Source organism: Chlorocebus sabaeus, chromosome 17 (assembly GCF_047675955.1).
Source record: "Chlorocebus sabaeus isolate Y175 chromosome 17, mChlSab1.0.hap1, whole genome shotgun sequence".
In the NCBI taxonomy this organism is placed as follows: Eukaryota; Metazoa; Chordata; class Mammalia; order Primates; family Cercopithecidae; genus Chlorocebus; species Chlorocebus sabaeus.
The window spans coordinates 26,272,435-26,293,339 of NC_132920.1; the positions used below are offsets into that span (position 1 = coordinate 26,272,435).

At 44.1% G+C, this 20,905-nt stretch overlaps 1 pseudogene; it reads right to left on the reverse strand.

Moving 5' to 3' along the window:
* Window positions 1-14,044: 14,044 nt before the first annotated feature.
* Window positions 14,045-14,130, reverse strand: LOC119626930 (U6 spliceosomal RNA; annotated as a pseudogene).
* Between the last annotated feature and the right edge of the window lie 6,775 nt (window positions 14,131-20,905).

Genomic DNA, 20,905 nt, shown 5'->3' on the forward strand with positions numbered 1-20,905 from the left:
CCTGGCAACGTTTCTAGGAGCAAAACATGTGCATTTCAGCTTTTGAGGTTCCCTGCTGTGCACAGCCTTCAGCTTGCCATCCATAGGCCGCTGCATTGGCAGGGGTTGAGAGGGTGAAACTTTCTCTGGTCCACGGCACATGCAGTGATGCAAATCGGCCACGAGGGGGCGGCGAAGCCGAGAGAGAGAGAGAGAGAGAGAGAGAGAGAGAGAGAGAGAGAGAGAGAGAGAGAGGAGAGAGAGAGAGAGAGGAGAGAGACTACCGAGAAATGAGATCGAAGAGGCGGGAGGAGGAAAAAGCTGAGGAGGAAGGAGACGGGACGGGCAAGGAGGGATGGAGAGGAACAGAGAGAGGGAGAGAGGAGAGGAGATGATAGAGTGAGGGAATGAGGAGGAGACGAGGAGGACTTGGGGAGGGAAGAGGAGAGAGCAGAGAAAAGGTGAGGAGTAGGAGGAGGGAGAGGAGAGAGGGAGGAGGGGGATGGAGGAGAAGGATGGAGTAGGAAGGAGAGAAGGAGAAATGAGAAATGAAAGGAGCAGGGGAGAAGGGAAAGCAAATTACTGAAGGGGAAAAACAGTTCTCTGGACAGCAGTTAGCCACAGTTGTAGGGTACTTTACATTTTACAGTGTGTCACAGATACTGGCTCATGTTTCCCTCACAGTAACAGCCCAGTTAAGCAGTAAGCAGTAATTGCTGTCCACGTATTATTTTCAATCTGACATGTTATTTTTAACAAAACATACTTTATATATGACAAAATAAAGAGAAATATTGGAGCAAGTGTACAAACTAATGAACATTTACTACATTTTAGTTTAGTTTTGAGACAGAGTTTCACTCTTGTTGCCCAGGCTGAAGTGCAATGGCGCTTTCTTGGCTCACTGAAACCTCCACCTCCCCAGTTCAAGCGATTCTCGTGCCTCAGCCTCCTAAGTAGCTGGGATTACAAGCATGCGCCACCAAACCTGGCTAATTTTTTATATTTTTAGTAAAGACAGGGTTTCACCATATTGGCCAGGTTGGTCTTGAACTCCTGGCCTCAAATGATCCAGCCACTTTGGTTCCCCAAAGTACTGGAATTACAGGCATGAGCCACCGAGCCCGGCCTTGTTTTTTGACACAGGGTCTCAAAAACCAAGCCTCTGTTGCCCAGGCTGGAATGCAGTGACACAATCACAGCTCACTGAAGTTCCAAACTGCAGGGCTCAAGTGATCCTCCCACCTCAGCCTCCACAGTAGCTGGGAGTATAGGCATGAGCCACCATGCTCAGCTAAATTTTTTTTTTTTTTTTTTTTTTTTTTTTTAATTTTTCATAGACAGGGTCTTCCCAGGCTGATCTTAAACTTCTGGGCTTAAGCGATCCTCCCATCTCAGACTCACAAACTGCCGGGATTACAGGTGTGAGCTACATTTCACAGTCTCTTTAAATGCATTTCTATGTTAATTCTCATGTCTCTGAATAGTGTGTCACCAAAAAGCATGCTGTCTAAGCATGTCAGAGCTCAACCACAGAGGCAAAGGGACAGAGCAGTATGCAAAACTCAACAGAAGTGCATTCTCAAGGAGTTGGCACACTAATGGTACAGAGAGAAAATAAGTAACAAATATAATGTCAGATGATGACTTAAATGTTATGGAGAAAAATTAAGCATAGGCATGGAAGAAGGATAAAAAGGGGCAGGGGAGAGGGAAGTGGTTAGGGAGGGTTTTAAGCTGCCTCTTCATCTATCAAACGGGAATAATAGCCCCTACCTGCAGGCAACACACCCTCTTTCATCATCCTTGGACTCCTCTCAGAGAGTCAGCCGGGACAGTACCCAGGGTGAGTCATCTTACCTCTCCCCTCCTGCAGGTCTCCAATAGGGAAGGAGGGATGGTTACTGTACATGTTCCCTTCACAATTTCAGATCTTTATAACTGGAAGCCTCATTCTAAATGACTAAAACCTCATTTAGGGTATTTTCAGACCCATGACCCCAACTAGGCAGGTATCCAATCCCTTTTGAACATTGTTCTCACCTCTCAGCAGGAAAAAAACAAAAACAAAAAAACAGAAAAACCAAAGCTCTGTTCTCAAAAAGGCTAGCGAGGAAGTGGATGGAGCCCACAGGGACAAGGCAAGCCACCCTTTTAAAAGACCAAGGAATGAGGCTGCACCAGACATTGGCTGCCTTTGGGACCCTGAGACAGGGACAGGAAGGGCACGACTCAGTCCCTGTAGAGTGTTAGGATTAAAAAAATAGAGACCACAGGAAAGAAATCTACTAACTGAAGTTAGCTAAAGGAGAGTAATAAAGGACCCCAGGAGAGACAATCTATCTTCATAGTGAGATTTGAGGGAATGTCTTCCTATCCACGCCAGCACTGACCCCAATTCATTCAAGGGGGGCAGAAGGGGTGACTGTCTTAATAATCACATTTCATACCTCAGCGTGCCCCTGATATTAGAAAAAAGTTACAAAAAGTATAACTAGACAGAGCCAACAACTCTCTCCCACACGCTGGTGGAACTTGCCTTCTGGGTGTTCAACAACAGAGATGCAGAGGCTGATACCAAAGAGGACAAGAGGGCCAAGAAGACAGCCAGTATTTTGGCTCTCATCCTCCTGAATCAGTAGGAAACCCAGATGGGGCCCACCAAGAAAAGGCCCTGCAACTCCCCTAAAGTCACTGGAAACCCCGACTAGGGAGATCTCGGAGGCTAGGCTCTAAGCAGTGTGCCATATGCAAAGGAAGACGGTCACTGGAAAGGGGAATGTCTCCAGTGAAATTAGTGGAAGTTGCTAGAGTGGCAAGACCATGCCCTGCCCAGGCAGATGGTGCAAGTAGCCGAGCAAGGCTGCTGAAAGGAGCCAGGAGGCTCCTCACACAGCCCTGCAAGTCTCCCTGGAGGAGCCCCAGCTGACCTTAACAGTAAGAGGGGAGAAAATCTTAGTTGAAACAGGGGCTGTCCACTTAGTCTTGAATTCCCAGCAAGGAAGTTTATGCAAAAATAAATGCACTATTATGGGAGTAGAAGGGAAATCACAGAACAAATCCTTCATGGAACCATTAGAATGTGATTTAGATGGGTCAGTGATGTCACATGCTTTCCTCTTTGCCTGAGTGTCCTGTTTCACTATTAGGGCAAGACCTGTTGTACAAGCTGAGGGTAACCATATACTTAAAAGGAAAGGAATTGAAAATTGAAATTCTTGAAAATAGGGGCCATCTGTAGGCCCTGGCCTTCCTACCTCCTGAGAAGGGCAGGTCAGTCAGAGGACCTGACTTACCTGAGATGGATCCTCAAGTATGGACAACCCAGGAAGTTGGAAGGGCCAGGACTAGACCCCTGTGATTATCAAGCTGAAACCAGGATGTCCCTACCCAAATGAGAGGCAATACTCCTTGAACCAGGAGGAACTTTAGGAATTAAGCCTGTCATAGACAATTTATTTAAGCAAGACCTACTCAAGCTTTGTCAATCCCCTTACAATACTCCCCTCCTTCTTGTTAAGAAGCCAAATTGAAAATACTGACTAGTACAAAATCTTAGGGCAATTAATAAGGTCACAGAAGACATATACCCAGTGGTTCCTAAACCTTACACCCTAGTGTCCACACTGCCCCTAGTTAGACATGGTACTCAGTCCTATGTCTAAAAGATGCCTTTTTCTGTATCCTGCAGACCAGACTCTGAGCTCCTCTTTGCTTTTGAGTGGCAGGATTCCCAGACAGGCAAAAACAGCAGCTAAGATGAACTGTAATACAGCCCGAGGGCTCAAGAAGTCACCCACAATATTTGGAGAGGCCTTAGACAGAGTTCTGGAGGACCTGACCTTGGAACAGGGAACCCTCCTCCAGGACATGTACTGCATTCTTATTTCCAGCCCCTCTAGACAAATTTCAGATCAGAATACCATGCTAGTCTTCAACTTCTTAGCAGAAAGGGAAATTATAAGGTCTCCCAGGGAAAAACACAGATTTCTTAGCAGCAGGTTGCCTGTTTGGGGTCCCTCCTAGAAGGAGAACAACGTTTGTCCCAAGACAGATGGGAGGTAATATGCCAACTATAAGCACCAAGGACCCAGAAGCAACGCTGAGGGTTCCTGGGAATGGCCTGGTTCTGCCACCTCTGCATTCCTGATTTTGGCCTCATTGCCCACCCCTCGTATAAACAATCAAAAGGAAAGGACATGGGCCCTTTTAAATGGATGGTAGAATGCAACCAAGCAGTCCAAGAGGTTAAGACCCAGCTTATGACGGCCCCAGCATCAGCCCTACCAGCTGTAAGCAAACCCTTCCATCCTTATGTCCATGAGAGAAGAAGGAATATCCCTAGGGGTATTAGATGCTAGCCCCTCTGCCTCAGGTGGTGATCTACTTTTCTAAGCAATTGGACCTGCTTGCTAAAAGCAAACCATCTTGCCTCTGGTCAGTGGCAGCTACAGCCCTCTTCCTGAAGGAGACAGAGAAGCTAACTTTCGGGCAGCCCTTAACTATCTGGACTCCTCACCATACCCAAACTCTCATTAAAAAAAAAAAAAAAAAAGAAGGGGGAGGCAGAATGGCTATCCCCCGGGCAGGACCCTCCAGTTATAAGTAATGCTTACTGATAACCCCCCAAAATTTTAGAACCCTATCACCCTATTTCCGTCTAAGGATGGGCATTTATTCTACAACTGTCTAGAAGTGATGGAAGAAATATAGTCCAGTAGACCAGCCCATTGAAAATGCAGAAGCCGAATGGTTGACTGAAGTGAGTAACTGTATGCAAAGGGGACAGAGGAGGACAGGTTATGCTATTGTCTGTCTCACCAAAGTTATAGAGGCCCATGTCCTCCAGACGGGATGCTCTCAAGTTCTCAAAAAGCAGAACTTACTGCACTAACCTGGCTGCTGGAGATGGGGGAAGGAAAAATTATCAGTGTATGCACAAATTCCAAGTATGCCTACTCTATGCTACACACATGGAGCTATTTGGGAGGAAAGGGGCATGTTAACATCTGATAACAAACAGGTCAGAATGGTGCTGTCATTTTTAAAGCTATTGGACTTTAAATAAGAGAACCAGCCCATAGGAGAACAAGCCCAGGTGGTGATTGTTCACTGCAGGTGCCACCAAAAGCAGGAGCACAAATACAATTATTAATGATTATTTTTCATGGCGTGTCCTCAAATTTTGACCCCAGGATGCATGGGACCCTGAAAAAGAACTGGAGTCCATAGGGTTACGTGCCTCCCACTTCCATGCCTGGTTACAAGGGCTTACCACTGCAACAACTGTTCTTTCTCTTTTTCCTTCCTTCCTTCCTTCCTTCCTTTTTCATTCTTTCTCTTCCTTTTTCTCTTCTCTCTCTTTTTCTCCTCTCTCTCTTTTTCTTTCATAAAATAGAGATGGAGTCTTACTATGTTGCCCAGGCTGGTCTTGAACTGCTGAGCTCAAGGGATCCTCCTGCCTCAGCCTCCCAAAGTCCTGGGGTTACAAGCATGAGCCACCACATCTGACCTGCAATGTCTTTAAAAAGAACTGGAAACCTTTGGTTATGTGGCATAAACCTCTTTATTACTATCTCTCAGTGTTAGAAGGGAGTTTGCATCAATACATCTCATCTAGGGTCCTCAGGGAAAGTATTTAACCTTAGGGTATTCCTTTCCACTGCTTTAAATATCACAGGATCCAAGGCTGTGGAGAAAGGAACCTATATGATCCACACCAACTCCACTTTGGGCCCTTAGCTACCTCTAATCTAATTATTAGTAGAAGTGGTATAGGGCACTCCCTATACCAAAGCATTTTCTGGTGTCTAGGGATAGGTGACCTAGAGAAGTCCATTAAAAACATCTCAATCCATATTCAACAACCACAGAAAGCTAGAGTCAATACTCTGGAGGCTCAACAGACAGACTTGAACTCCCTACTTCAATGCTACAAAAACAAATGACTCTAGATGTACTCACAGCAGAGGCAGGGACACATGCACCATGTGAAGAGAGTAATATTGCTTCTATATAAATACCTCTGGCCAAGTTGAAGAAAATTTAGAAATCTGTTATTAAAATATAGCCATACTGGACAAGACAAAGGGAGACCCCTCTTCACCCATCCTAGGCAGGATAGCTAATGATTAATTAGGGTGGCTGGGACCATGACGAAGCCCCATTGTCTCAGTAATTGTCACAGCAGTAACCATTTTAATTTTGGGTCCCTGACTTCTGAACTCTGTCACCAAGTTTGTTGTAAAAAGCCTAAAAGCCGTAAACCTTCGAATGTTGGGCTACTCAGGGGTACAAACAGCTAAGCCTATAGCCAGGAGAAAATCAAACCTATCTGAAAATGACAGGGAAGAGTTTCACTCCTTTAACAGGATGCTTACCTACGCCCAAACTCAGCATAAAGAAGCTACAGAAAATAGACTTTGCCCTTCAGCACCCCTCAAGAATGAGGCATGAACATTTAAAAAGGGAATTTGTTGCCCTTGCAATGCCTGCAAGACTTAGCTGGACCCCTATTCTGCTTTTGTTGCCCAATGCAAGGTGTATGTGATATACCTAAATTCCTGTTCAGCTTAACTCTGCTTATTTTTAGGAAACAGGATGTCTGTGATCATGGATTTCTTCTTAGGCAGCTTATTCATCCCCTGAAGAACCCCTAGCTTCATTCTACTCCAATTTCCGTGCTAAATGACATTTGCACGTGCACCATGACGATTGACAATCACCATGACAATGACTGGAAGAGATCAAAAAAGGACAAAAAAGAAGAGGCTCCTTGATTCCAAGAAAATCTTCATCCCTTCCCAAGAAAAAGCAGGAATATTCCTTCCCTTGCTCTTAATGCCCAGCCCCTTTACTAAGTAAGATACCGTACATCTGTGACTTCCCAGTTCTCAGGGGTTGGAAAGTTATTTGTAAGCTACACTCCCACTTCTCCAACTCCACGGTCATTAGGCAAAGCCTGCACTGATTGACACTTGGTTTTGTGTATTGGTTTCTGGACACCACACAGAAAAGAGCCCCTTTAGGGGTAACTGGGAACCCCCGTAACAATATAGTAGAAAGGAAGACTAAAGTCTGTCCAGAAACCTGAACAGATTTTTGTCAAAAACCATTGTCCACTCTGCAGGCCCAACAGACTTTGTCCTACACCACTGTATGTTCTTCAAACACATTGGATTCTCCCTAGAAATTATTTATTGCCCCTCAACAGAATTCCTCTTCATCCTGCTTCTATAACCTGTTTTGCCAGGATCCTAGCCCCCATTCTTTCTGTAACCTCAGGATGATATACAAGCTTCTATACTCATTGAGGGGTTGAGTCTTCATTGTGAAGCCTCCTGTATATACATATTAAGTAAATTTGTATGCCTTTTCTGCAACTAATTTGCCTTTTGTGAGTTGCTTTTTCAGTGAAACTTCAGAGGGCCAAAAGAAAAGCCTTGGTCCCTACACTCACAAATAGCAAGTGGCATAACTCCTTCCAACATTACTTTCATAAAGTCAAAATATTTTTCTTCATGAAGTTTTTATTTTATAATATCTATAGTCTGAGAAATAGTTCACTATTTTCTCTATTATCATGCACAACACAGCAGTTATGAACAGAAACTTCAGCATAAGACAGATCTGGCTTTAAATATCAGCAATCTGTTCATCTCTAAGTGACCTGGGCTGGATACTTAATTTCTCTGAGCCTCGTCTGTGGGATAAGTGTAACCCAGGATCCCCAGGTCACTGCAGAAAAAGTACCCATTTGTAACTGTTGCACCATGAGTTTTTGTTGTTTCAAAAAGTTTCCAGGAACAACCCCAGCCCCTGCGAAACAAAAACCAATTGGATCCAGAGATGCCTGAGTTGGAGATGAACTTTTTTTTTTTTTAACTTTCCACATTACCATACTAAAACCAAGACGGAAGCCTAGTCGTCATTTTCTGTATATGTGATGTATGAAGAAACATGATCAAGGGCTGCACCTGCCCTGACTTTATCCTACTTTTATATACAATGACTCAGCTGAACAGCACAATAAAGGCCCCACTTTCACCTTTGTTCCAGGAGGCACTGCTTTGGGATCTACTCCAATGTTCTCTTTACTTGTTGCAAGTAATCAAATACATTTGTTAAATCCTCCCTGGTTGCAGTCATTGGACTGACACCTGCCAAGCGATGGAACCTGTCGCTTGGGTAATGTAAGCTCAGCACTAACTATTTAACAGTGACCTTCCGAGGACCTTCTGAAGACAGAACACTTTCCATATGGCAAAATGTTAAAAGTTGCTGAAGTTGTGAATGGGCACACGAGGGCTTCTTTTGTTTTTTCTTTGTTTGTTTTGCTTATTTATTTTTCTTTTTCTATAAGGGCTTCTTTATACCGTATTCTTTTTTTTTTTAATTTGTTATTTATTTATTTATTTATTTATTTATTTATTTATTTATTTTGAGATGAAGTCTCACTTTGTCACCCAGGCTGGAGTGCAGTGGCACAATCTTGGCTCACTACAACCTCTGCCTCTCAGGCTCAAGCAGTTTTCCTGCCTCAGCCTCCCAAGTAACTAAGATTACAGGTGCACGCCACCACGCTGGGCTAATTTTTGTATTTTTAGTAGAGACAGGGTTTCACCATGTTGGCCGGGCTGGTCTCGAACTCCTGAGCTCAGGTGATCAGCCTACCTCCACCTCCCAAAGTGTTGGGATTACAGGTGTGAGCCACTGTGCCACTGAGCCTGGCATTTTTTTTTTTTTTTTTTTTTTTTGAGATGGAGTCTGGCTCTGCTGCCCAAGCTGGAGTGTAGTGGCACAATCTCGACTCACTGCAACCTCCACTTCCCGGTTCAACCAATTCTCCCTGCCTCAGCCTCCTGAGTAGCTGGGATTACAGGCGCCCAACACCAAGCCCAGCTAATTTTTTTGTATTTTTAGTAGAGATGGGGTTTCACCATGTTGGCCAGGCTGGTCTTGAACTCCTGACCTCAGGTGATCCGCCTGCCTCAGCCTCCCAAAGTGCTGGGATTACAGGCATGAGATACTGCGCCTGGTCTGGCCTTTTTTTTTTTTTTTTTTTTTTTTAAAGATAGGGTCTAGCTCTGTTGCCCGCTGGAGTGTAGTGATGCCATCTGGGCTCACTGCAACCTCTGCCTCCCAAGTAGTGAGATTACAGGCATGCACCATCACGCCTAGCTAATTTTTGTATTTTTGGTAGAGATGGGGTTTCACCATGTTAGCCAGGCTGGTCTGGAACTCCTGACCTGAGGTGATCCATCCACCTCAGCCTCCCAAAGTGCTAAGATTACAAGCATGAGCCACCGCGCTTGGCCTTATACTATATTCTCTACTTCTGTGTTTCTTGAAAATTTCCAAAATATAAAGTTTTAAAATAGAATTTTAAAATGACATGAAAACGCTCCTAGTACATTGTTGAACCATAAAAAGACAGGTCATAGGCCGGGCATGGTGGCTCACGCCTGTAATCCCAGCACTTTGGAAGGTCGAGGCGGGCGGATCATGAGGTCAGGAGATCGAGACCACGGTGAACACAGTGAAACCCCGTCTCTACCGAAAATACAAAAAATTAGCCGGGCGTGGTGGTGGGCGCCTGTAATCCTGACTACTCGGGAGGCTGAGGCAGGAGAATGGCGTGAACCCAGGAGGCGGAGCTTGCAGTGAGCCGAGATAGCACCACTGCACTCCAGCCTGGGTGACAGAGTGAGACTCGGTCTCAAAAAAAAAAAAAAAAAAAAATTAAGACAGGTCACAAAGTGTTAAGAATTCATTTAGGAATAAAAGTATATCATTCACGAATCCATTCCACAAGTATTTACCAAATGCCTACTGTGTGTCAGGCACTGTTCAAAAACAACGGTGTTCAGGCTGGGTGCAGTGGCTCACCTCTGTAATCCTAACACTTTGGGAGGCCCAGGTGGGAGGATCACTTGAGCCCAGGTATTTGAGACCAGCCTGGGCAGCATAGTGGGACCCTGTCTCTACAGAAAAAAAAAAGGAAAAAAAAAAAAGGCCAGGGGTGGTGGCACATGCCTGTAGTCCCAGCTTACTCAGGAAGCTGAGGCAGGAGGATCGCTTGAGCACAGGAGGTCAAGGCTGCAGTGAGCTGTGATGGAGCCGCAACATTGCAGCTTGGGCAACAGAAGAAGCTATTTCAAAAAAAAAATGTTGGGGGCTGAGGGAGAAAGAGGATTGTTCTGCAGAAATGTCAGTCTCAGCTCCCAGGATGGTAATTTTCAACTGACAGGGAAAGTTAGAGCACTTCTAAAAGCTCATGCATCCATCAAATGTGGAACATCTTTAAACTCCATTTCTGTTTGTTTCAAAAATAGACTGTACCTGAGGCCAATTTGTGGAATTCGAGAAGTTTGATTTCACGATATCCAGTCTCCTCTTGGTACTCAGTTTCACATACCCAGGACTTGCTGACTTTTTAACACTATCCCTTGTCAGATAAACTCTGCAAGGCAAGGCCCTTATCTGTTTCACATTTGCATACTTGAAGTAATGAAGATCATGCCTGAAAGATAAAGTGTAGATGACCAAACTGTTGGTTGCATAAGGAGAGAGAGAAAGAGAGAGAAGGAGAGAGGAAGAAATTATCATTATTGTTTACCTTTTACTTAAAAATTCATTTGCTCTAACTCATTTTACATTGCATCTGAGGTCTTTCATTTCTAATTGTGGAATAAAAGGCTATCTCCCTCATTAAATAGACTTCAGGCAATAGCAAGCAGGTTAGAAATATATTTTCTGGTATAAGGGAGTCTCCTCTATCCTAAACCATGCCCTAGAGTTAATAATGATTTTTAACATTTTCTCTGGGGTGCGGAGAGCAATATCTGTTTCTCTTCATGTCCTTCCCCACCTTCACAGTCAGCAAGATGTTTAAGCTGTTCTGACCCACAAAATGGGGAACCTCAGACCTAGCTGATAGAGTCCTCCCTCTGATCAGTGGCAAGGAGTAGCCATTATCATTTTTTAATGGTAATAACATTTAATTACTTTTTAAACTTATTTTTTAATGGTAATAACCTTTATATTATACTGGGTGTCTGTATATTGAGTTGCCATTCCAAAGGACTATACAGAAAAATTTACATCTAAATGCTTGACAAAAAAAAAATACAATTTTTTTTGAAAAGGAATATACTTGAGATAGAGTCTTGCTGTTTTTCCCAGAATGCATTGAGTAGTGTGATCTCGGCTCACTACAACCTCTGTCTCCGGGATCAAGTGATCCTCCTGCCTCAGCCTCCAGAGTAGCTGGGACTACAGACATGCACCTCCACACGCAGCTAATTTTTCTATTTTTATTTAGTTATTTATTCTGAGACGGAGTTTGGTTCTTGTTGCCCAGGCTGCAGTGCAATGGTGTGGTCTCAGCTCACTGAAAACTCTACCTGCTGAGTTCATGTGATTCTCCTGCCTCAGTCTCCTGAGTAGTTGGGGTTACAAAAATGAGCCACCATGCCTGGCTAATTTTTGTGTATTTTTAGTAGAGATGGGGTTTCACCATGTTGGCCAGGCTGGTCTCGAACTCCTGACCTCAGGTTGTCCACTCGCCTCGGCCTCCCAAAGCGCTTGGATTACAGGAATGACCAACCGCACCTGGCCAACTTTTGTATTTTTAGTAGAAATGGGATTTCACTTTGTTGACCAGACTGGTCTCAAACTCCTGACCTCAAATAATCAGTCTGTCTTAGCCTCCCAAACTGCTAGGATTACAGGCATGAGCCATCTCGCCCTGCCAAAACTTTTTTTTTTTTTTTTCTTGAGACAAAGTCTTACTCTGTCACCCAGGCTTGAGTGTAATGGTATGATTATGGCTCACTGCAGCCTTGAACTCCCAGGCTCAGCTCCCAAGTAGCTGGGACTACAGGTGCATGCCATCAAGCCTGGCTAATTTTTTAATTTTTGTAGAGACTGGGTTTTGCCATGTTGCCTAGGCTGGTCTCGAACTGCTGGACTCAAGTGATCCACTGTGCTTGGCCTTATAATGTGTTTTAAATGTTCAGAGGAAGGAGAGATTTTTTTTTTTTTCTTTGTCTAGAATAAAAGAAGGCTTCACTGACAAGATGACATTTGAAAACAAAAAAATCAGTGAAGTAAAGCACCAAATCATAGTCCTGGCAGGAAATAGGGCACAGTCCAGGAAGGTAATTGAAGAGAGTTTAATGGAGGGACTGTGTCCCAGACTTTCAGGTACAGACTGAAAAAGTACCCACTTGTAACTGGTGCACTTTCAGTTCTTGTCTTGTTTCAGAAAAGTTCCAGGAAGAAGACCAGTCCTGGCAAAACAAAAATGGGTTGGATCCAGAGATGCCTTAGTTGACGATATGAACTTTGGTGAACACTCATCATTACCGTACTAAAATCCACACCCAGGGAAGGGCTTATTCACCATCTTCTGTACATTCAATGTATTTGGTGGCTGCCTCATGTAGCTTCGGGGTCCAAAATCTGAGAGACTGGTGTATCCCAGAGGTAGTTTTCTGTTGCCACACACTCCAATCAGCAGGAATGGGGGTTGTAACTCCTGTACAGTAGTTCTAACTTCTCCACAGTTCTGTTTTCTGCAGTTTGATTTGCTCCTGGCCAACCTTGGTCTAAAAATTTTAAGTGAAAAACTTCAGAAATAAACAATTCATAAGTTTTAAATTGCAAGTGACTCTGGGTAGGATGATGAAATACCACCCTCTCCAGGATATGAATCATCCCTTTGTCCTGCGTATCCAAGCTGTGTATGCTACCTGCCCATTAGTCATTGACATCATCTGCCCCTGACATCCAACCACAGATGTTATCATGGCTCAGTGATCCAGGATCACCCAGGCAGATGATCCTCCTTCTGATGTATCATGAGGTCAACAGTAGCCTAACGTTCCGTCACAGTGCCTATTTCACTCACCTTGCTTCATCTCATCACTTAGGCATTTTATCACCTCATCACAAGAAGAAGAAGGGGGAGTACAACACAAGATGATATTTTGAGAGAGAGACCACATTCACATAACTTTTATTACAGTGTATTGTTATAATTGTTCTACTTTAAGCTAGTGTTGTTAATCTTTTACTGTACCTAATTTATAAATTAAACTTTGCCATAGGTATGTCTATGATAAACATAGTATATATAGTGTTTGACACTATCTATAGTTTCAGGCATCCACTGGGGGTCTTGGAATGTGTTGCCCGAGGATAAGTGGGGACTACTCTAATGCCATCAGGCTAGCAGGTTCTAAAGGCTTTAATGGCAGTCCCTGGACCATGGCTTATTTAACTGCTTCCAAGGCCCACTGCTACAAAGGGCCCCATTCAAAGTTGGTGGCTTTGTTGGTTACCCTGACTTAGGGGAGCAAAAGAACACTCAGATGGGGTACATGCTGTCTCCAATGCCCCAGTACCCAAAGAGGCCTACCAGCTGTTGGACCCCCTTTTTATTAGTGGATGCCTCCAAGATTAATTTTTTTTGCTTGGTTGTATCTAGAATACTTTTTTGGCTTACTGCCAATGTGGCCTTCGCATTTAGCCCACAGACAGTCCATTGTTAGTCTCCATATCCGAAAGCCTTTTTGACTAGCCAAACTGAGCTGTTACATTATGACAGGGTAGTCTGTAGTATTTCTATTTGTAACAATAATTAACACAATAATGTCCTGTTCTTCAGTTAGTATGCAGTACTGTTTTGCTGAATAACCCATTGGGGCTTGGGTGGCTTAGGTGGCAGGCAGGCATGGATATGTCCCACCGTAATGGCTGGAATTCTTAGCTGTGAGTGGGCACACCCCTCAGGCAGTGGTGATGTGCTGGGCCCCAAGCAGCCAAAATGTCAATGACTATAAGACATTCAGCCACAGGAACCAAAGTCACTGGCACCTCGAATGGCCAGAGGCACCCTTCAGCAGATAAGCACCATAGGTCACTGCTTTTGTCCCCAAGCCTCTTAATGTCACCAGTTTAATTTTTCCCTTAAGGATACCTGGAAATATTGCCACGTGGGTTCCAATATCTAAGAACCCCAGAAAAATCTGAATTCCTTTTTTCCCCCTTTTTATCTTTTAAAGGAATATTATTAATTTTAAAAGCAGGGACCATGCTAATCTTCTCTATGTCATTCCAATTTCAGTATATGTGCTGCCAAAGCAAGTAGGTCTTTTTTTTTTTTTAATTTTTAAATTTTAAATTTTATGAGCACATAGTAAGTGGATATATTTAAGGGGTACATGAGACATTTTGGTACAGGCACGCAATCTGTAATAATCACATCATGGAAAATGGGGTATCCATCCTTTCAAGTATTTATCCTTTGCGTTAAAAACAATCCAATTATACTCTTAGTTATTTTAAAATGTACAATTAAAATATTATTTTAATCATATTATAGTCTATATATAGTTGTGCTGTCAAACATTAGGTCTTTTTCATTCTTTTGATTTCTTTTTTTTTTTTTTTCAGATGGAGTTTTGCTCTTGTTGCCCGAGCTGGAGTGCAATGGCACAGTTTTGGCTCACTGTGACATCCGCCTCCTGGGTTCAAACGATTCTCTCGTATCAGCCTCCCGCGTAGCTGGGACTACAGGCACATGCCACCATGCCCAGCTAATTTTGTATTTTTAGAAGAGATGGGGTTTCATCATGTTGGCCAGGCTGGTCTTCAACTACTGACCTCAGGTGATCCACCCCTCTCAGCCTCTCAGAGTGTTGGGATTACAGGCATGAGCCACCACATCCGGCCCTTTTTCATTAACCATCCATCCCCACGTCCTCTTGCACTTTCTCCCACTCCTACTACCCTTCCAAGCCTCTGGTAACCATTCTTATATTCTCTATCTCCATGAGTTCGATTGTTTTGATTTTTAGATCCTGCAAATAACTGAGAACATCCAAAGTTTGTCTTTCTGTTCCTGGCTTATTACAAGAACTCCTGTTTTAGCTTGACAGGAATATAGAGTGACTGACCTCCAGTGGGGAGGGAACCAGAGACCTTGGCCCCATTCCCAACTGGGTCATTCAGCCTGAGGCATTTGGATTTGATCGAACCTCTTTGATAGAACCATGGCTTATTGATGAAGTGGAAGGAGTGATACCTGAAGTACCCAGCCCAGGGTGTAGACATCAACCTAGAGGGGTGCAGGAGCTAGACAAACACACCACCCAGGCTGCAGAAGATTTAGCTGGCTATTCTCCGTATTTATTCTTTGGATAATGTGTTTCCGCTCTGTAAATGCCCTTATGAACTGTGTTTGGTTTCCTCTCAGATGCCTCAGGGACCACCAGAGGACCTCTTCCTCTTCCCTCTCAGGGACCTAAGGGGTCATCTGAGTATCCATTTCTTGAGTCCTCTAGCTCTCGAGAGTGAACAACCATACAAGTATCTAACAATCAGAGGGCGGCTTGCCACTGTCCTATTCTATATTTTTTTCTCTCTGCCTCAGTCAGTGCAGCCAGTTCACTCATATCCGCAGGGTTGGGGGTGACCTATGTCCTGTTTACAAAAAGAGTCAAACTGTAAAACATTTGAAGAGATTTATTCTCAGCCATCTCAGCCAAATATGAGTGACCAATGGCCCGCGACACAGCCCTCAGGAGATCCTGAAAACATGTGCCCAAGGTGATCAGGGCACAGCCAGGTTTTATATAGTTTAGGGAGGCATGAGACATCAATCAAATACATACAAGAAATTCATTGGTTGGGTCTGGAAAGGAAGGACAATTCAAAGCTGAGAAAGGGTGGTAGGGTGAGGGTGTGGTTTCCTGGTTATAGGTAGATTTAAACATTTTGTGATTGGCAACTGGTTGAAACAGTTATTATCAATAGAAAGGAATGTCTGGGTTATGATGATAAGAGGTTGTGGAGAACAAAGCTTTATTATGCAGCTGAAGCCTTCGGGTAGCAGGCTTCAGAGAGACTAGATTGTAAATGTTTCTTATCAGACTTAAGGTATGTGTTGATGTTAATGCTGGTCAGTTTTTCCTGAAATCCAAACTTGCATGGGGTATAATGAGGCATGTCTGGCCCTCTTTTCCTGTCATGGCCTAAACCAGATAATCAGGGTGAACTTTGGAATGCCCTGGCCAAGAGGAGAGATCCATTCAGAAGGTCAGAAGGCCTTCAAATTTTATTGTTGGCTTATAATCTCACCTCTCATTCTTCCTTTCATAAATCATCCAGCTGCTTGTCCAGCTCCTGCACCCCTCTAGGTTGACATCTACACCCTGCGCTGGGTACTTGGAGGTATCACTCCTTCCACTTCATCAATAAGCCATGGTTCTATCAAAGAGGGCCCTGCTCACTGCACCAATTTTGTGCACCACATTCATCATGCACTGGTGAATTTTGTGAACCTGCCTGAGCCTGGTGAGACAGAAGACACTAACATGCAACAAGTTACATGAAGCAAATGTATTACTTACAGATAGAAAGCAAGAGACAACAGAAGCCTAGAATCCATTGTGTGCCTGCTCCCCAAGGCTTGTGAAAGCTGCCTTGGGTGGATGGAGCTTCAATTGCACATGCCCTACTGGTGTTGCAGCTGAGGGCCCCCCAAAGCAGCTTACTCCAGGCTCCATACATCAGGGGTCACGGGAATCACCAGGCTAAACCTCATGCTACTTCCAGGGAGAGAGGAACAAAACTCTAGTTGTCCTAGCAGTTCCTCCTTAATTCAAGACGTTACATTCTTTAGGAGAGCCAGGAGCCAGGCCCAGGCTGTTTCAGGCAGTTCCTCCCTACCTCAGGATATGGGCATTCCCACACACTCTACAGTTGTTCTTCAGACTACAAGCAAGAAATGGAGGAGAACTGGGTCAGTCCCTGGCCACCTGGAGAACAGTCCTGCAGAAAGAGGTCACACCAGTGAAACTGCCTGCCAAGAGGAAACAACTTTATTGACAAGTATGTGAGCAAGAAATCAATTGCTTTTGGGTTAAGCCATTGAAACTTACTATTTTTGTTTCTTTTTTTTTTTTTTTTTTTTGGTTTTTGTTTGTTTGTTTGTTTTGAGAAAGGGTATCACTCTGTAGCTCATGTTGAAGTACAGTGGCATGTTAATGGCTCACTGTAGCCTTGACCTCCTAGGTCCAAGCAATCCTTTTGAGTATCTAGAACCACAGGTGCACACCACCAAGCCCAGCTAATTTTCAAATTTCTCTAAAGAGACAGGGTCTCCCTATGTGGCCCAGGCTGGTCTCAAACTTTTAGGCTTAGGTGATCCTTCCACCTCTCAACATCCCAAAATGTTGGGATTACAGGCGTGAGCCATCTTGCCCGGCCTGAAACTTTAGATATGTTTGTTACAGAAGCTGACACTACTCTAAGCAGGATATATACCTTGCATGTTCAATAATGAATATATAGAAATAGCAACAGTTTTCAGGGGAGCATTGTCTTTGAGGACTAAACTCTGACTTTTTTTCTTATCTTGGCCAAATTCCTCCCTAAGGGACCTGGGGAGTAACCCCTACAAACCGTAAAGTTTCATCAGAGGGGTTTTATTTAACCCTATATGATGTGGTTTGCTTTCCAACCTGGCTCTGGTAGTATCTCACATAATAAATAAGAAAATGAATCAAAATATTTTAGCCCCAAATATATTTCCTTGTCATATCTTGAAATGGCCCTACAAAGTTGTCTCTTGTGGGGGAAAAAAAAATCTACTTTTTTTTTTTTTTTTTTTTTGAGGTGGAGTTTCGCTGTTATTGCCTGGGCTGGAGTGCAATGGCATGATCTTGGCTCACTGCAACCTCTGCCTCCCGGGTTCAAGCGATTCTCCTGTCTCAGCCTCCTGAGTATCTGGGATTACAGGCACATGCCACCACAGCTGGCTAATTTTTTTGGTATTTTTAGTAGAGACGGGGTTTCATCATATTGTTCAGGCTGGTCTCGAACTCCTGACCTCAGGTGATCCACTTGCCTCGGCCTCCTAAAGTGATGGGGTTACAGGCGTGAGTCAACGTGCCCAGCCCAGTCTTTTCCTTTCCTTTTTTTTTTTTTTTTTTTTGTTTTCTTTGTTTTCTTTTTTTTGTTTTTGAGATAGAGTCTTGCTGTTTTTCCCAGGATGCATTGAGTAGTGTGATCTCGGCTCACTACAACCTTTGTCTCCGGGATCAAGTGATCCTCCTGCCTCAGCCTCCAGAGTAGCTGGGACTACAGGCGTGCACCTCCACACACAGCTAATTTTTCTATTTTTATTTAGTTATTTATTCTGAGACGGAGTTTGGTTTTTGTTGCCCAGGCTGCAGTGCAATGGTGTGGTCTCAGCTCACTGAAAACTCTACCTGCTGAGTTCATGTGATTCTGCTGCCTCAGTCTCCTGAGTAGTTGGGGTTACAACAATGAGCCACCATGCCTGGCTAATTTTTGTGTATTTTTAGTAGAGATGGGGTTTCACCATGTTGGACAGGCTGATCTTGAACTGCTGGATTCAAGTGATCCACTGTGCTTGGCCTTATAATGTGTTTTAAATGTTCAGAGGAAGGAGAGATTTTTTTTTCTTTGTCTAGAAGAATAAAAGAAGGCTTCACTGACAAGATGACATTTGAAAACAAAAAATTCAGCGAAGTAAAGCACCAAATCATAGTCCTGGCAGGAAATAGGGCACAGTCCAGGAAGGTAATTGAAGAGAGTTTAATGGAGGGACTGTGTCCCAGACTTTCAGGTACAGACTAAAAAAGTACCCACTTGTAACTGGTGCACTTTCAGTTCTTGTCTTGTTTCAGAAAAGTTCCAGGAAGAAGACCAGTCCTGGCAAAACAAAAATGGGTTGGATCCAGAGATGCCTTAGTTGATGATATGAACTTTGGTGAACACTCATCATTACCGTACTAAAATCCACACCCAGGGAAGGGTTTATTCACCATCTTCTGTACATTCAATGTATTAATATGTAGAAGCATGATGGGTACTATGCCTGTGCTGCCTTTATTCCACCTCTACATACAATGACTTAGCTAAACAGCCTAAGAAAAACCCTGTTTTCACCTTTGCTCTGGAGGCACTGCTTTGGAGAATTATCCCTTGGGTTCGACTTGTTCCAAGTAATAAAATCCTCTTGTTAAAACCTCCTTGGTTGTGTCCTTGGACTGTCACTTGCCAACCATCTACCCCTTATGTAGGTAACAAGATCATTTGCAAAGACTAGGGAAAGGCTTTTGTCACCAACAACAGGTGGTGATGTACCCTGAGGCCACAGCCATGGGTCTGAAGAAGCAAGGAAGAAGCATTTTCAAAGTGTGCAAGACTTGTAGCCACAATAAAGGGTCCTGACAGGAGCTGTGGCTTCTACCGTAGGAAGGTGGCCACTGTCATCTGCTGCCTGTAGGGAGGGAGATGGGGGGATAGATATCCTGAAGTATCTGCCCTTCTACCCTTTGGAGGATCCCCACCAGAAGCAAAGGCTGCTGACACAGTTCTCAGAAGTCAGCCCCTGGGGCTCAGAGCAGGCTGGAAAAGAACAGAGAATGGAAGCTGGGAGGAAGAGGAAAGTACAGCTAAAGAATAACCAGCCCAGGTATCCCCCTGCAAGGATTTGCACTCTAGAGGGAGAGCTAGATGTTAATAAATAACTACCTTAATGGGTAAATTGGAGTAAGAGTTATTAGAGTAATAGATAATGTTTACTGAGCATCGTGCACCAGACACTGCATGAAAGGCTTCACATGTACACCATTGTTCCATCTTTACAACCTTCCTATGAAGCTGTCATTACACTTAAGCCCATTTTATAGAGGAGGCTTACAGGGGATAAATAATATGCCCAAGATGACCCAGCCAGTGAAGCTGGCTGAGCTAAATGTTAATCCAGATGGTGTAAGCCTGGAGCTCACACTCAACCAAAATGCCATGCTTTTTGGTCAAGAGCACAGTTACTGCCTGCATCTGGGTCTGTTGGATTTAAATGCTGCCACAGTAGGAGACAGGTTCAGATTTTGAAGAGAAGCTTGCAGAGCATTTACCCCTCCAAAGTTTACTAAGGCTATTAATAGTTGATGACTTACTTGATCTCTATCTTTTCTGGGTCCCAGCTGCTCTGGAGCTTCATTTCAGTAGCTTTACCCATTCCACCTGCCCTCCATTAATGTTCTCTTAATAGGAAAATTACATATTTCTCTGACTTCATCTGTACCTGAACTTGCTCCCTAGCGACTGCCACCTGACCCTATGCCCCCACCACCTGATCTTTTTGCAAATCCCTGTAGGACCAAAGAATTAAAAAGTGTCTAGCAGATGCAATTTGCATTGTGCTTTTTGTGGTGGGTTGTCCTATTTTTTTATTTTTTTGAGGCAAAGTCTTGCTCTGTCACCCAGGTTGGAGTGCTGTGGTCCAACCTCGGTTCACTGCAACCTCTGCCTTCTAAGCTCAAGCAGTTCTCCTGCCTCAGCCTCTTGGGTAGGTGGGATTACAGGCGTGTGCCACCACATCTGACTAATTTTTGTATTTTTAGTAGAGATGGGGTTTTGCCATGTTGGTCAGGCTGGTCTCAAACTCCTGACCTCAAGCGATCTGCCTGCCCCGGCCTCCCAAAGTGCTAAGATTGCAGATGTGAGCCGCTGCGCCTGGACTGGAGGGGGGTTGTTTTAATACAAAATTGCTTTTCTTCAGCTTGTTCTCCATTTCCAGGGCCCCCATCCACATTATCTGCTCTTTCCCAAGCACACACTTGAAGTATCCCGGCAGGCCTGTTGAGTTCAAAGACCCCATGCAAGGTGTCCTGAGAGTCAGAGTGACAGTACTATGATGAGGCTGACCCTAGACTTGCTTATTTCTCTGAAAACAACTCTATCTTACATCATAAGATAAGGGAAAGGGGTGCACAGTCCAGAGTTCATCCCTGTTGTAATCTGTTTCAGCAGTAGCTGCTGCTGGTGCTGGGAGTGGGGTGTGGGGTAGGGGTGGTTGTAGTGATGGGCATCTCAACCAGAC